Genomic DNA, 16725 nt, shown 5'->3' with positions numbered 1-16725 from the left:
AGGATTTTTTTATATAAGATTCAACATGCTGTAAAGAATTGCATTAATCTCTGTTTGAGCTGTTCTTGTAACTCATTATTTTGCCTGTAGCTACACTAGAGTGAGTGTTAAGGCATGTCAAAATGGGTGGAGATATGAAAACAAGTCCACTTAAAAGGATTTTTTCTCAGCTCCCACCTACACATAAGAGTCAGATAATGCTCTGCCATCTGATATGAAGCCACATTCCCAATTCCACCTGTTATTCTTGACCTATTTAAATTCTCAGCCCAACAGTAAAGAAATTGCAGAAGAGGAGGAATGGCAGCTCCTGCCGTGAGTCGCTCGCTGTTGCCCAACATGTCCCCAGATGCAGCAGCCAAAGTCCTCCTGGGAGAGCATCCTCAGGGCCAGCACAGCCCCCACAGTAGCCACCCCAGCAGCAGCCCCATTGCATTTCAAGGCTCTTACTGACAACTCTCATTTCTCAGCTAAACTAGGAAGACTGAGACCTGTTTTTTGAAGAAAACATTTGGTTTATTCAGTTTAGACTAAAAGTTTCACTAGTTTGTTTGGAGATTTTTTTTCCCACTTTGCTTCCACACTGGCCCCAGACTCCTCTACAGAACATTTTGGGTTTTAGGGCAGATTCTCCAAGGCAGAATGAATTTTTAAAGTCACACTTCTACTCATATCTTTAACCCTCACCTTGAGTGTCTCTATTTGATAGCTCTGCTGCACTCCTTCAAGCACATGAAGGAGATGGTTTATTTGCAAAAACACATTGCTCTGAACTGTTAGCAGTGACTTTTTCACAGAGTAGAAATTCTAGAACTTTTAGCACTTTGGAAAACAAACAAACAAACAGAGTACAAACAAAAACAGAGTACTCAGAGCACTTCTGGAAGCACATCTCCCACCTGACCAGCAGCAGTGATGTGTGTTAGTATTGCCTACTTAAAACTCTTCACTCTCTTTTCACTCTCATGGAAAAACCTGCCTTGAAGATCAATGACATTATGGGAATAAAAATGCATTTGTGCTGGCCTGTTAATTTTGAATCATCTGCTTGTCTGCCATGGGCTGCACAGGATTTTTTCCATGAGGCACTAACAAAGCCAGGCCAGTAAAACCTCCCAAAGGAGGCAATGCTCAGCCCAGTAGCAGCACAAGCAACTGCTGGATTAGCTGATGGAGTCAGCTCCTCTGCTCTGCTCTCCTCTCCTCTCTTGCCATGGTTCCTACCGAGCACAGTCAGCTCTGTCAGCCTCAGCAGCCTCACAAGTGCTTGCTGAGCCCTCAAGGAAACACTCGTTCCTTGCTCTGTGCTTGCTGTTGCTGTTGTTATGCTACTTACAGACACTTGAGCTGGCACAAATACGAGGAGTCCAGCTATGTTTATGTGAATTTTTGCAATTGATAATGCTGCAAGTGTGTGTCTTCCTTTAGAAGAAGATCTTTAACAACAATTGGCAGGCATGTGTTGTCTTGCTTGGGGCTGGTGGTGGTCCACGTGCTTCCTGTGAAAACCTCACATTTGATTGCAAAGGTTAAATAAAAAAGGGATAAGAGCAATGCTCTGAGTAAAAGTCTCTGCTATAATCCAAGACTGTCTACTTCCCTCATGGAAGAAAAGATGGTCATGAGTATGCGTGTCTGTGCTAGCTGGCCAGGGGTGTGTAGAAAGGATCAGACTTGTCTGGAGAGCACTAGGAATAGACCCATGTAAGTGAATGGGAACTACTGAGCACAGGTTGTCTATCTGCACGTCATTTTATTTTCATTTTATTTCATTGTGGTCTTATAACTCAAACTATAGGCTGTTTCAGGTCTCAGGTTGTGCCAGGGAAGGCTTAGAATGGACTCCATGGACTCTTCATGCAGAGGATGGTCAGGCACTGGAACCAGATGCAAGGGAAGCAGTGGAGTGCACAGCCTGGAGGTATTTATTGTGGATGGGGCACTAATGGACATGGTTTAGAGATGGGACTCGGTAGGACAGGTTGATGGTTGGACTTGATGACCTTGAAGGTCTCTGCCAAACTTTTATGCTCATAGAATTGAGTTGATTCTAAGATGCTAACTGCTACCCCTTCCAGATGGTGTAAAAGGCACAAAGGAGAGGAGGTGCAAGAAAGAAGCAGAGTGCGTCCTCTCCTAAAAGAAGACATATAGGAGTATGATGTACTTAGATAGTACATGTAGGAAGATGTCCTTAACACATCTGTCCTAGAAAAAAAAACACATCTGTCCTAGAAAAAAAAAAAAATTGAATATGTATATATATATATGAAGAATTGGCTTTTTTGCTTTTTGGCTTTTTTTTTTTTTTTTTTTTTTTTTTTTTTATTTTCATTTTAATTTCAGAAGACTTATTTTAAGCTACATGATCTGTGATTGTATTAAAGGTATGAGAGACCACAGAAGAAGCGTAATTAGCTATAAAATGTAATCTAGATTTCTATTTATTGACCACAGTCACGTGAAAAGAGTCAGCAGTTTTAGAGACCCTATGGTATAGCTGATTGCAACCTAATGGCTTCAGATGCAACAGTTACACAAATAAAACATTGATTGGTAATTAGGTTATGGGATTTCATTTTCAGGAACTGCTGCCTTTCAGGTCTAGCATTGCCAGTGGAGAGGCTCTGTTTCAAAAACAACTTGTTTATTTGTGTAACCTGGCTCTGACAACATCACATGAACTACAAAGACTCCTCTAATCTGCAGCAAGATTAGACATTCAAATTCCAAGGTTATTCTTAGAATCTCACTTTATTCATCTCAGCTAGCAAGTTTTAAACTTCATCAGTTTGTTTATTCTGAATGTGTTGCAGCCCTCATTAGGAAACTTGTGGTACTGATTCTAATCCGTTTGAAATATATCTCACCTACGTCTCCTTTTCTGTGCCTCTTGGAAGGCATGAAGGACACTTTTCCATGGTTTACCTTTCCATGAGTAGTGAGTGGGTACATTCAACTTCAAAGTAACTTATTGATCTGTGGCCTATGCATCAAGCACAGGTGACATTACTGTGTTGGGCAGTATGGAGATGAGAATAGCCACTGTCTGAAATCAGACAGGAACCCCAGCCAGGAGAAGCTACAATGTTTTCACAGAACTGGTGTTGAATACCTTTTTCTCTTTTTCTCTTTCCTTCTCTATTTCTCTGGTTTTATTTTCCTGTTCTTCTTCCCAACCCCCTGTCTGCAGAAAGTTTTATTAAGGAAGAAAAAAATCCACTTTACACAATGCATTGTTAAGGACATCTAGCCTGACCCAGCCTGAATTTTTGAGAGTAATTTCTTTCTATGATTTGACTGTAGTTTTGCGTCCTGTGAGTACTGGAATACTCGTCAAGGCAGAATGGACTGTGTATTTGTTGTAATTAATGGTTAAGCTCCCTTTTCTGGTCCTTAGGTTTTGTCCATGCCTCAGAGACAGGCAGAGAAGGGGAAGACAAGCTGCTCTGCTGTTAGAAAGACTGCTATTTAGCAGTGTTCATGCAAAACTGTGTGAACACAGGCAGGAGAAATATGAGAACAAACGGGAAAAAAATAAATGGCTGGTCTTTGGGAGAGGGGGCAGGTGAGGTTTCAGTGACTACCCCAGAAGTTTTGTGGATGCCCATTTCTCTCTGTGCTGCTCAGTACCCTGATACAATACCTCCTGAGCCTTGACATCTCCTGCGTGTGACACAAATGGGGTAACCCAAGGCCTCTGGTTCCAAGGTCTTTTTTTAGTCCTGAACCCAGGTGTACCTCCTGCATAGTGCATGTGTACAACAAAATGTCTTGGAACTGGAAAAATTATTTGAAGCTTCTGCATGGACATAGAAAAAAAAGGAGCACTTTTCACTGGCAGCTCTGTCCCTCCTGGCCAGAGAAGACACAAACTCACAGAGCACAGCCTTATGGCCAAAGTGACCAGGGAGGCACAACTCTTTGCACAGCTCCATGTCATCACACGCTGCTGGGACGTGGGTGAACGAGCTGCCACTTTTGGGTTCAGGCAAAATGCAAATCAGCAATTACTCAAGCCCACTCCTGGCAAAGATTTTGCTCTTATCCTTGCGGATGTTGCGCAGGACATAGCATGCCACAGTCATGTGCACAGCTAAGTCCTCACTAGCACCAAGAATTTCCCTAGGCTGCACCATTTTATCTTCAGGTTGCCTAATCAACTCATTTGCTTCTAATAGTACAAAGCAAACTTTACATCAGGCAAAAATTCTCACTTTCATTTGGAGATGGCAATGTCTGTGCTAACAGTACTTTGTTATCGATCTTCCTGGTGCTCTGCATCCTTCTGGTGTATTCCAAGGTTATGTTCCTGCACCTGCATATTTTGGTCAGCAAAAACCTATTGAGCACTGGGCAGGTATTCTGCAGAATTAGCGTTCATTTTTTTGTCAAAGGCTTTTGTTTGTTTGTTTTTTGTTTTAAAATACGTGTTAGATTGTGTTGGCAGTCATGGAGCACTGCTCTCCTAAGGGAAGTTATTTTTCCAGATGTGTTTACATCCCCAGCTCACGGACGGATCTTTGGAAATGGCACGATGTCAGGACCAAGGTACAACAACCAGACCCCACAACCCTCCCACATCCTGAAAAGATCCCTTTGGCTTCCTCCGTGCAAGCTCCTGCAGAAGGCAATGTTTGCTGCCATCACTGTCAGGTACATACAGACAGGTAAATGAAAGAAGTAGCTATTCATTTCATGTAACAAAACAGTTGGTAGACAACATCTATATTCAAGATCTCAGTGGTGACAAGCTGTAAGGTGCTGCAAGGAAAGCTGTAAGGAAGGCCAGAGCTGGTGCCCAGCACAGACCCGAACGTGCACGGCTCTGCAGGCCAGGGCCCGGCCTGGGGACATTTGGGAAGGCTAAACGTGGTTTGGGCTGAGGGTTGGGTAGAAAGGGCCATTTTTCTCTGCAATGAACTGCAGGGAAAAGCTGAGAGTAGCTCCAGCTCCAGGCTGGTGCTGTTATGGAGCCCACTGAGGGCAGGTTTGGCTGCTGTGTTTCGGGGCACCTGTGCGAGTACGCGGGCAGAACAGGCGATATCTAGGAAAGCAAACAAGACCTGGTAACTTCTGCGAGTCTCTCCAAGATAGGTATGCAGATAGCTGCTGGTGTGCTCTGGGTGACTTCCTGGCTGCCTGACAGCTGTTCGTGCTCCAGCAGGCTCCCGGCGCTGGTGGAGAGCTGGAGGGAGCTCCTCCATCCTCCTGCTCCCCAGGCCCTCCTGCTCCAAATACGGCCTGGAGAGCACCCGTCTCCAGCAGCCTGGTGAAACACAATCTCACCCACAACATGACCACCCGAGCGTAGCGTATGAGCTCTTTGATTCTGGTAAGGCAACAAAGCAGGGAAAGGCACGGGGGAGACGTATGCATGACCAGCTTGGCTTGTCATGCAGCATGGAGGTGAGCCTTCAGCACCTCAGGACATCCATGGAGACGTTGCCGGTGCCTACTCTCATTTCCCTCTCACCCCATTGTAGGATGGCAAAGGCAGGGGACCTGAGCCACCACTTCTCTTGACAGGATAAGTGGTACAGCTTTCACGTGCTAAACGCTGAGAAAGCCGAGCTGCTGCAAGCTGCCTCTCTTGCAAATTAAATGCCTCTGACCTCTGGCGTGCCTGTGCTTTCTTCCTCTGTGCAGGGCACAGCCATCTCCTTCCTGTTGCCCTTCCCCTGCCCGTGTAACTGGATGTTAATCATTTACCTGCCGTGAGCAGGTCAACCATTATTCCTGTCCTCCCGACCCAATGTTTAGGACTACCTTTGCTCCTCACCGAAGGTGAGGCCGCTTGCTCTTGTTATCAGGCTCCGAAGAGAGCAGTAGCAGTTGTTCCTAACACTGCTGGCATCAAAAGTGCTGGAGCTTCTTGTTTGTATCTCATAATTGCTGTCAATATATTAATATTTTTTTTTTCCATTAATGGCAGCAACCTTGTATCTGGAAGTCTCTGGGTGACCTACTTGCTTTTTATTATTATGTACCACAGTGTCCCATTTTGCCACAGCCAGGGCAGCCCTATCAGGCATGGGAAAGTAGATATTACAACACATGAGGAATATTAGTTGCTTGCTGAGCCATATAGCCGCATCCCTCTGGACAAGTCAAGACTTATTAGTCGCAACGCTCCCAAAAGCTCTGCCTGAGCAGGGACGTACGGTTCCTAAGGTCTGTTTGTAGTTCTTCTTGGCTGATGTCTAAAAAAAAAGAAGAAAAAGTTTTGAACCAAAAAATCAAGGAAAACTTCCCAAGTTCTGAACATTAAGGGATGGAGGGAGGAATGGGGTTGTTTAATTTGGTTTTGTGATTTTCCCCTCCTAGGTGAGACATGCAGTATTGCTCAATGGACTGTCATATTTCTACATATCCCTTTTGGCCAAACCCAATCTTATTATGATGCCCTCTCAAAAGTGCCAGGATTTCCTCACTTGTCATAATCTTAACAATTCCAAGAGGAGCATGAAGTAAACCCAAAACCTCAGGGTCTTCCTTTTAATCTCCAGCCTAATCAATTGCTCAGCAATGCAGAGCTTTTGTAGGATTTGTTACGAGTTGTTTCTCCATCTCCACCTCAGCACCTGGTTTTAGCCTTAACGTTTCCACAATTGCAAAAGGCTTCCTATGGTTATTCTGCCTTTTGCTGCCTCAGACTCCTAGTTTTGAATTGTTTGGTGTCCCCCAACTCAGAGGCCACTTCTGCATTTATACATTGTACTAGTTTAACACCATCCACTCTCAGCCCCTTCCTTTTATGCTTTTCCACAAGTTGCAAGAGGTGTTTGCCTCTTTCCTTCAGTTTTGCCATTATACCCTCTCCTTCCTCCAAGATTTTGCCTCTTATTTTGACTCAAGCTTTTACCTCCTTGCTATCTATCTCAAAACCTGTCAGTTACATATTTGTGGGCTGAATGTCAGAAAAAAAAAAAAAAAAAAAAAAAAAAGGATCACCTACTTACACCCTGGAAATCTGGAAATTCCTCATCACCCCCCATTCTGCCCTTCACATCTGCGGATGGAAGTCATCGGGGAACATCACCTTCATCCCAATTAGGTCCTGAGAGAGGAAAATCTCTGTGTCCCGCAATATTTTGGGGAGGAAGATGTGGCTTGAGGTATTGGGCTGGAGCTGGGCGGTTTGGCTTAATTATTATTATTATTATTATTATTATTATTTTGTTATGTTTAACGCAGGCAACTGCCCTGTCTCCCCAGACCTCCTACTCTTCTTTCGGCATCCCGCTGCCTGCAGGAACGGAGCGGGAGGAGTCGGGGGCTGCCGGGGGCGAGGGGGGACGGCTCTGGGCGTGGCATGGGCGTGGCACTGGGCGTGGCGTGGGCGTGCCCCCCGCCGCGCGCCCTGTGGAGGCCCGTGCGCGGCGGCGCCCCGCAGTCCCGTCCGGCGGTGCGGGGACAGGTGTGGCCGCGCCGCTGCCGTGTGAGTGCGGGGGGCTCGGGGCTTTGGGGAGGTTTGAGGGGCTTGGGGGGAGTCCCACCGGCTCTGTGCTGAGGGTGGGACGGGACACGGGGTGGCTCCTACCCGCCTTGCCCCAAAATCACTGCTTGCTCCTCTCCTTCCCTCTGTCCGTCCGTCCCGGCTCCCTCCCCAGCCTCTCCCCGCGCTGTGCCGTCTCCTCCGGCTTCGCTCCGCGGTGCCGGCGCCCTCTGAGGCTCCCCCGAGCCCCCAGCCCTCCAAACTTCCCGGCCGTGCCCCCCGCTCCGAGCTCGTCGCCCCGTCTTGAGGAAGGAGCCGCGCCGGAGGTGAGGCAGGAGCACGGCCTCCGCCTTGCTCAGGAGGCTGCTCCGGGGCTGTTTTTCCCCAAAAAGTGCCCTTTTCCCAACCCCCGGAGCCACGAGCGGTGCCGGGCATCGAGGAATTGAGGACCCCCGCTCCGCAGGAGCAGCCCCGGGGGAGAGGTGTGCTCCACGTGCTTGGGAGGATCCCAAAATGTAGGGCTGGGAGGACGGCGTCCCGCCGCTTGGGAGTGGGGCGGCTCTGTCCGTCTGTCTGTCTGTCCGCCTGTCCCGCTGCCTCCCCCCGGCGGAGGGGGCTCTCCGGGCAGTGAGGGAGCGGGGCAGGGGGCTGCTGCCTCCTGGGCTCTGTGGGGTCGGCGGCATTTCGGCCGGGTTTCGGACCCCCCCATGCCGCGGATGAGGCTTTTTGGGCAAATCGGGAATCTTCCTCCCCGCTTTGCGCCCCAGACCCGGGAGCGGCTGTCCCTATGGGAGAAGCTCGGGCGGGTTTTTCTGGCTGCCGGGGCACGGCCGCCGCTCGTTTGCGTGTGCGAGGTGCTCCTGGGGGGCGGGAGCGCCTTGCACTTGCTTGGTGGCTTGGAGAAAGTGCAAGGAAAGACCCGAGGTGGGAAAACCCGGCTTAAAGTCCTCCTGGGTAGCCCCTCTGCCGCCCGAGCGGGGAACAGCAGGGCTTTTTGCGGCGTCTCGTTGCGGGGTGCCCTTCCATTACAGGCTCATTTTCGGGAGGAAGGAGGCAGGTTAGGGTGCAGGAAGAGATAGTCACCTTCCCGGGATGTGCCAGGGAAGGTGCCGCGGCGTTAGTCAAGGAAAACGCGTGACAAATAGGATTTGACTCGTTATGCGGCTCCCTAACGCCACAAAATGTCTATCAACTAATTGCATACCGGCAAAAGAGCTAATCAGGTACGTTTCTCTATCCTGACGTGACTCGGCTGTCTTTGCTGACTGTGCCGTGCCCTTCCTGGCTTTGTTTCTCTCACCCGCAGCAAACCAGGAAACTGGGAAACTTTTTTTTTTGACTTTTTTTTTTTTTTTTCCTCCTACCCTGTACTTCTGCTGCGCCACTCCCACGCCCAGCGGCGGGCAGGCAAAGGGAGCTGGATCCTGCCCTGCACCTTCCCCATCTCCCCTTCCCCATCTGCTGGCCAAATCCCCAAATCCCGGCCGTGCCAGGGCAGGGTCTGTGCCAGCTCCCCGCCGGCTTGTCCCGGAGCAGACAGAGGACAGGACCTCTTGTAAAACACGTATGGCGAGTGTCTGTGGCAGGCGGGGATGAATGGAAGGGCTGGCGTCATCCTCAGAGGTGCAGCCTGATTCTGCAAAGATAATTTCACAGCTTGGCGTTGGTATTGGTTTCAGGCTAGGGGATGTCTGCAGCACTGAGCTGCTTCCCAAATCCTGTGCAGCTGTGAAGGGAGAAGTGCCCCTTCCGTCTTGCTACCTGTCCCTTGTACCCCTGTCCCTTGCAGCAGCTTTTGTCCTGCTCTTCTCTCCTGAACTCACAGCAGGTGATACTCACAGGTGCGCTTTTTCATCTCTTTCCCCATTCCCCAAGAACACTTTAAGTTTGAAGGCCTGACATACTTGGTTACCTTTTTCTCTATTACAATTTATACTTCAAAAAGCAGTTCTGAACATTAAGGAGGAAGCTGATCTGTTTGGGAGCCCAGCACTGAGAGACTTGCAGAGAACCTATAGCTTAAAAAGAGTTAAAGTATATAAGAAAAGAAAAACTGTCATGGTTTGCTTTGAGATTTAATACTCATCCCTTTCTGCTCGCTTAAATTTACTTTAAATACTATTTCAGAGGTGGGTGGTTGTGCAGGGCTATGGAGCCCCTGCAGGTGCTTTTCTGTGGTACCCAGGCTAAGTGCTGCAGCTACAGAGGGCAAATGCAGCCTAAATGGTGAAAAGTGAACATTTTCCTACTTGAAAATATTGGAATATTTGAACAAAAACATTAACAAAATAAATAATTCATTTTTTAGGTTTGATTGTACTTTTTTTTAAGTAGTTCCTTTAAAAGGCAAGAAAATGAAAGCTAAAAAGAGACACGCAGTGCAATTTTGTCCTGCAGAGCCTGTTCAATTGCCATGTTCAATTTACAAGAAGTTTTGCGAAGTAGCAGATGATGTAGCAGTTAAGAGTTTTTCTATCTTTCTGATACTTGGGTGAAATCTCAGAAGTAATAGGGATTACTTCAGCTGATATTAAATATGAAAGTTTAGCCTAAGGAGAGACACCAGAGGAACTCAGATGTCTCTTTTCTTTACCTGTCTTTGGTTTCAGTGTTGAAGTGTTCAGGCCATTGAATAGTGCAGGGTTCCCCCCCCCCTCAAATCATGTAGTAAAATGCTTACCGTGTGTTTGTCGGTGTGTATTTTTTTTTCCTTGTGTCTTTTGCTACTTATGCTCTGTTTATGGTGGTTACAGAAAACTCTTTATTACTTAAGATGTTGACTAGAGAAGACCTGTAAGCAGTTCATAGATTGGATAATGTGAACAGAATACTGAATTTAGAGCAGCACAGGTGTAAACAGGGCCTTGTTATCTTGGTACTGTGGGAGAATCAGAGGAACCAGGTTTTTAGCTTTGAAATCCAAAGCTTGCACAGAACTCTCATCTCTTGTAAACTACCACTCACAGAGCCTATCCAGCCCAAAGTAAGCTCCGGGTGCCACTCACAGAGTAGCACGGATGTCACAGGGAGGATGAATTCAGGTGGCAATAAATAAACTCAGTGAGTCATCGTATCTGCCAGGAGCAATGGTATTCGGATTGCTCCTCTCCACCGTGTCAGGGCCGTGTTACTCATCATGGTAAAAGCAGCGAATGCTGACTCTTATCTCCCCTCACCTAACCATGCCACCTCCACCTCCTGCTGCAGTTGCACCATCCGTTCTTCTATCCTAAGTGCTTTTGACCCTTGGAGAGGACCGGTGCTGAACTATTCTGATGAACTCTTCTAGGTTAAAAATAGCTTTCTTTTTTCTTTCTTTTCCTGTGGCCTTGCCCCCCCCGCCCTTGATGTGCTTCCCAATCTGTTTTATTACGCAGTGAGAAAAACAGTTGTTCCAGTGTGAGTAAAGAGTGACGTGGGATTAGGAGTGAGTAATGGGGGTAGAAGTTGATTAAGCTGACATTGGTCCCATTTAAACCACTCTTTAATTGAAAACTTACCCTGTAAACAGCCAGAGTTGCTGTGCTCAAGAGAAGCTTCTTGTCGCAGCTTTCTGAATTCCTGTGTGTTCCCTGTGGGCGTTTAATTGTATTGTGAATTCTTTGTAGTCGGGATTATCTTTTATATTGATACGGTGCCTTGCACACTGGGCCCGGTGCCTGGAGCCTCTATTCAAAATCTTTTTTTTTTTTAAAGCAGTACCTCACCAAAGGGGTGTGAATGTGGTTATAAATCTGCATGGTGTGCTTTTAAAACACATGCAAACAAATACTACGTACAGTGAAAAAAGTTAGTAACTTTCTCTAGGCTTCTCCTGGGTGGAAGCTGAAGAAACCCCTGCTATCCCAGGGGCTGTACGCTGGACTTACGGGTATGTCTGAGATAAAAACATAGCTCACCAAGAATAACTCTGTTCCTTTTATTCTTTTGTTGCCCAGCAAAAGGAGGAGACAACTTCTGCTGGGGTTTGAAACACAAAGATCTGTCTGTTGATTTGGAAATAATTTGCATTGTATCATCAATCCCAAAATGGCTTAAAACAAAGTCACAAAAGCCTGATTCAATGCTTCTCTGTATGCTCTTAGAGTATGGGTCCATTTAACGTTGGTACTCTTCCCTTTCTTTCAGGAAAGTTATCTGAGGTGACAACTATTTGATTTTTTTTATTATTATTATTTTTTTTTTTCTGATCATTTACAAGGTAAAGTGCCTGGAACATGTTTCTAGTGTTTGAAGCTGATGTTGTGTGATGTATACCAGAGCAGAGTGCAAGGTGACCAGAATGAAGAAACTCCTTGATTTAGAGCCGCTGCTGCTGTTGGAGGAGAAAATATCTTTTGGAGTGGGGAAAAATGTTTCTGCTCAGTAAAGTTTTGAAATACAATCTTTTTTCATATGTCTGTCTTTTTATGGTAAGGACTTAACAGGTAGTATTTTCACTTGTTTTCTTTTGGTAAAATGTTTCTAGTTTTCTTTTTAATTAAAAGGTATTGGCTGAAGTGTCAAGAATATCAGAGTTGTAGGTCAGATATGCTCATTTATTCTGTTAAGCAGATACTGTGGTATTTGTTTGCCCTGTGGTGTTATGAATAGATAGGGATGGACTACATAGAAATGTCTATTGTCTGTTCAAAGCAGTAGTAGCTCATAATGTTGCCTTCTCCTGTAAAGGTGAAAATTACTTATGTCCAGATACATTGCAATAGAATAGTGTATTTCACAGTGTTTACATTTACGTCATCCATGACAATCCCTTTTTTATTTGCTTGGATGTACAGTTGGAAATATCTGGATTGAATTACATTCTTTAATCGCTTTTGTACTCAGAGTTCTGTGGCTTGTCTTTCTGTACTGAAATAAAAGGCTCATTTTTGAGACTTCTAACTGTACAGAATGGGCCTGACAAGCTTTTAATTAAATTACAGTAATGCATTTAGGAAGTGCCCTGTCCACCCTTATCACTCATGACAAGATGTATGAAAGACTATGTACAAAAGCCAAAAGAGTGATGTAGTAAGTGAGGTGTTGATCACCAACTTTGAAATTAAACCTTTCACAAAACTGTTTTTGAGCCATGTTTCATGGGACTTTATTATAGATGCTAATTCCCTCTGCCTCTTGTATTACTGCTGTGGTGCCAACAACTTCGTTTCTGTAGCACCTTTTGTTCTGCAATAAGCTGAGTTGTTACAGGAGGCTGAGTTTGTTTTTCCATGAAGAAGTAATAAAACTGTAAAGAATGGCTGTAAATCGTTTTACGCATAGCTCTGGTGGTCAAGAAGTCCTCTCATTTTAAGTTCTAACCAAAAGCACAACTGCTATATTTTGGAGGAGGGAGAAAGCTGAGAGGAGGGAGTACAGAAGTTATAAGCTGTTAAAGGTCTCCTTGCCTCCCTTCAACAACTCCTTTCATGAATGCCTGAAATGTCATGGAGTAAGAAGTTCCCCATCCGAGTTTCATGTTATCCTGAAACTGCTCCCCAAAATCTAATCAGTCCATTGGCCTGAGGGAGTTCTGAGTTGATCTGGAGTTCTTCCCAATTCATTGAAAGGAAGCTGCTACTGTATTTTAAAACTAAACAGCTTAGGTGCTCCATTTGACCTACATTTAAAGTTATTGAATGGAAAACTGCCTCTGGACCTGTGGGGATTGTGCAGTTTGGTGTTCTGTAGACACTTCATTTGTGTCCTTGAGGAGTGTACTTTCATGTCACCCAAGGTGTTGGAGCATCAGACAAAGCTTAACTGAACCAAAACAGGCTTGTGGTAAGAAAGGGAGCTGCTTTTACAGATGGTGAAGTTGTGTGACCTTGGCTCATCTGTTGAGAAAACAGCTGTGTGAAGAGGTCTGGTCCTCCACCCATCAGAGGGAAGGCATCTCACTGTGTGGACCCAGTCAGCTGGATGAACCTGCAGCTGCATTGTGTGTGTGGAGCGCAGTGAGCGTGGGTGAAAGCAAATTCCTTGGTTTGAGTGTTAACAGTGAAATCATCTGGAGGTGAGGTAGAAGAGACAAACCACTGTCTTTAGAAACCTGCTTGAGTGACGAGGGTTGTGGTGTTGCTCTAGGTTCAGGCAGTGGTGTGTGGCCTGGTAGTTTTGCATGGTAACTGGAATACTGAGCTGGCACCATCACTTCAGTTTTGTTCACAGCTTTGCTGTGCCAACAAGTGAAAAAAGTGCTGCTTTTTCTCTAGTGACCTGCCGTCTGCTCTGCACAGAGAATAAACCAAACACGCTGACCTCCTCCACAGAACGCTGAAACCTCTACCTGAAAAATGCCATTTCAGACTTTTTTTGGTAACAGAAATGTGTAGATATAAGCTCATTCTTTCTACTGGAGACGTTCCAGCTTTCCTCTCCTTTCCTGCTGTTGCATGCTGAGTGTTTCTCATGTGCTGTTGTTTTACAGGAACGTCAGTATTAGTCTGAGTACTCTGCTTCTTGCCAAGCTTCTGCACTGAAAGTATTATTGTCTCCTGCGTTATTCTAATGTGGCACGTCCACTGCCTAATGCACTTTGTTGATGGACTTTTTAAAATTTTTTTTCTTGAGCTATTTGTATTTGGCAATCTTTCAGGATCAGAAACAGGGGAAAAATAAGTGTGGTTGATATGGCCTGGTTCATCTCTACCCACCGTCTAGCTGAGCTGATCTATTTTAAACTCTAGCCATGTGTCATGGTCCTGGGTGGTCTCTGAGTGTTTGGGAAGATGATAAAAACTGCATTCTGCTGTGGTAGTGGAAAATGCTGATAGAAGGTGGAAAATATTCAGTATCTCTCCCAGGTGGAATTGTGCATTACAGCACACCTGTGATAAACCTGTCCGGTAATGTGGTGTTTCATTCTGTTCTTTTGTGAAGTTATTAATCAGTGTTAAACTAATTTGAAGACACTCCAGCCTAACAATGCTGTTTCATACACTCTTCCTGAAAGTGCAATATACTGAAGACTTTAAAGTTTCTATTAGCACAGCAAGTAAGATCTAAGTAACTAGATCTGGGGCAAAAGTCACCCGTCACAACTCTGTCATGTCATTAACATATTTTGCCCATAATATCAGCCTCTACTTGACATTTGGTGTTGTGCACACTACTGCATATTTTTTGCTTGGAAGTAGAACAACAAAGCTCATATCCATTTGAACCTGAATTTTATTCAAAATATCTGATTTCTAAAAATGTTTTAAGATTCCCTTTGCTAAGAAGCCAGTTAATATTTTTAGCTGATGGAGAGACTTGTTTCCATGTAAACTTTTGAGGGTAGGTTGTCTTCTGGCTACTGTCCCACACAGCGTTGCTTTGCCCTTTTCCTTTTTTCTCCATAGGCTGTCCACTTCTCTGATTCATCTGGACTGGATGTTTCCTCTCTGTAATACTAGTAGGCAGCTGTGAATGCCTCCGCTCCATACTTCTAATTGAGTCCTGACCAACAGCTCTTTCACAGGAACCCTTTGGATGCCCAGCACATCTGTAGTCCTTTGAAAGTTACCTGCACAGCAAGTGTAGAAGTTTTTCTAGAATTGCTCTTAATGCCAAGCCAAAACGAAGGTGCTCCCTTTCTTTTACGCATGTCCCGTGTCCAAGCTCTGGGAAACTGGATAACCTTGTAAGGGGTGCAGTCACCTCAAAAGGGAAAGGTGCTGTGGAAAGCTATTGACCAAGCCGTACTGCAAGCAGCATCCAAGACTGCCTGGGTGGAACCCAGAAGCTTATTCAGATTTCAAACGGTATCAAGTGGGAGTTTATAAAAATACTTGTTTCCGTCTTTTCACCCTTGGACTAAAAGTATAATAAGCACTGTACTATCTCGACAGCGTCTTTCTTGACTATAGGGTGAGTCTGCAGGGTCACTTCCTCCAGCTGTCCCTGACGTTTGGGCATCCCTTTGCCTTCTGTTCTCCACCCCTCTGTGATTCCTCCCTTGAGGACAGAATACAGCAAGTGCTGGCTGGGAAACGTCTGGCTTTTTTGTAAGGCATTTCCACATCAAATCAATTTCTAAAGCTGTATTGCACTCCTGCGTGAACTCTGATCAAGTGTAAACCAATTCTTTACTTTTTTTTTTTTTTCAAGTGGAGATCTTTGGGGTGTAGATGAAAAACAGGGCTGCTAGGAGAAACTAGAAGTCTGTTCATGTTCTTACTGCTTTGCTTGGTTATTCTGACTGAGAGGCCTGAATCTCCAAGCAACAGCATAATGTGGCTTCATGGGTTGCCTGACACTAATACTTCTGATTATGTTTTGTGCTGATTAACTAAACCTTTCATCATGCTGAAGAATGTTGATTTAAAAAACAAATGAACAGAAGAGAAGGCCTTTATATCTCATTGCACATCCCTTGATGATTTGGGACTGCATCTCTGTAAATCATCACCACTGCACTGGAAAGATTTAGGATGTGGCCATACAGTAACTTCCTGGAGCACTCCAGAAAGTACATTCACAACATCAGCTGATGTGCCAAGAATGAACTTGTGAGCAGCAGCTCTTTTTTAATGACAATGACAGCAGACTTCCGTGTTCCGATACTTTAGTTTAAAAACAATGCTGAGCACAGATTTCCTTTAAAGTGGCTCCTCCAAAAATGGCCCTAAAATCCCTGCCATCTCCTCTCAGTGCTCAGCAGCCTGTGTCATGCTTCCCAGGGCTGGCGGCTGTGCTGCGTGCATCGCAGCAGAAGGTTGTGGACACAGCTGGTCCCAGCTTTCTTTTGGAAGAGCCTGCTAGGGAGGATGCAGTTGCTGATGTTTACAGTGTGCAACAGCGTGTCCGCTATGCTGCATAGTAGGTTTTTTTTTTTTTTTTTCCAAGGGTGGGTGGATAGGGAGGGTGTCAGTTCTAGGTCATACGCCTTTAAAATTTATGCCTGCCTAGTGCAGTGCAAGCAACATTGGAGCAGAAGGAATGCATTATTTTCCTGCCGAGGATATCAGCTTAGGACTCGAGGGTGGGTAAGTTGAGCAAGTGCAAGGCAGTGGGAAACAATGGTAAAGGAAATTAGCCCATGTCAGCATGAAAGAGTGGTGTGGGAGCAACTCAGCTTCTGAGAATTGCTGCATTAAAGGGTGAACAAAATAATGTGTTGCAATTCCACACCGGTGTTATCAGTGTTGCTGCTTACTAATATTCTGAACCCAGCAAGATTGCAGGCGGTGCAATAGAAGTTCCATAAATCGGCAGTGACTCTGCATCATGTCATCTGAGGTGACAGTAACTGAGCTGAGTGTGTACTATAGGTAAGATATGATTGTAGAAAAATACTTCTTCATTCAGTATTGATGAAC

At 45.5% G+C, this 16725-nt stretch overlaps 1 protein-coding gene across 2 annotated transcripts in view; it reads left to right on the top strand.

Moving 5' to 3' along the window:
* Nucleotides 1–7361: 7361 nt before the first annotated feature.
* ELOVL7 (ELOVL fatty acid elongase 7) overlaps nt 7362–16725 on the top strand; it is a 33229-nt gene continuing 23865 nt past the window's right edge. Inside the window, exon 1 of one of the 2 annotated variants that reach the window (XM_032205654.1) lies at nt 7362–7441. The gene's annotated coding sequence lies outside the window, so the exon portion shown is untranslated. Of the gene's footprint in view, nt 7442–16447; nt 16678–16725 lie in introns of those variants that run through there. The other variant, XM_032205656.1, reaches the window with a different exon arrangement.

This window comes from Aythya fuligula, chromosome Z (assembly GCF_009819795.1).
Source record: "Aythya fuligula isolate bAytFul2 chromosome Z, bAytFul2.pri, whole genome shotgun sequence".
NCBI classification, from domain to species: Eukaryota; Metazoa; Chordata; class Aves; order Anseriformes; family Anatidae; genus Aythya; species Aythya fuligula.
Note: the sequence above shows the minus strand (reverse complement) of the source record. Positions and strands in the feature narration are given on the sequence as shown.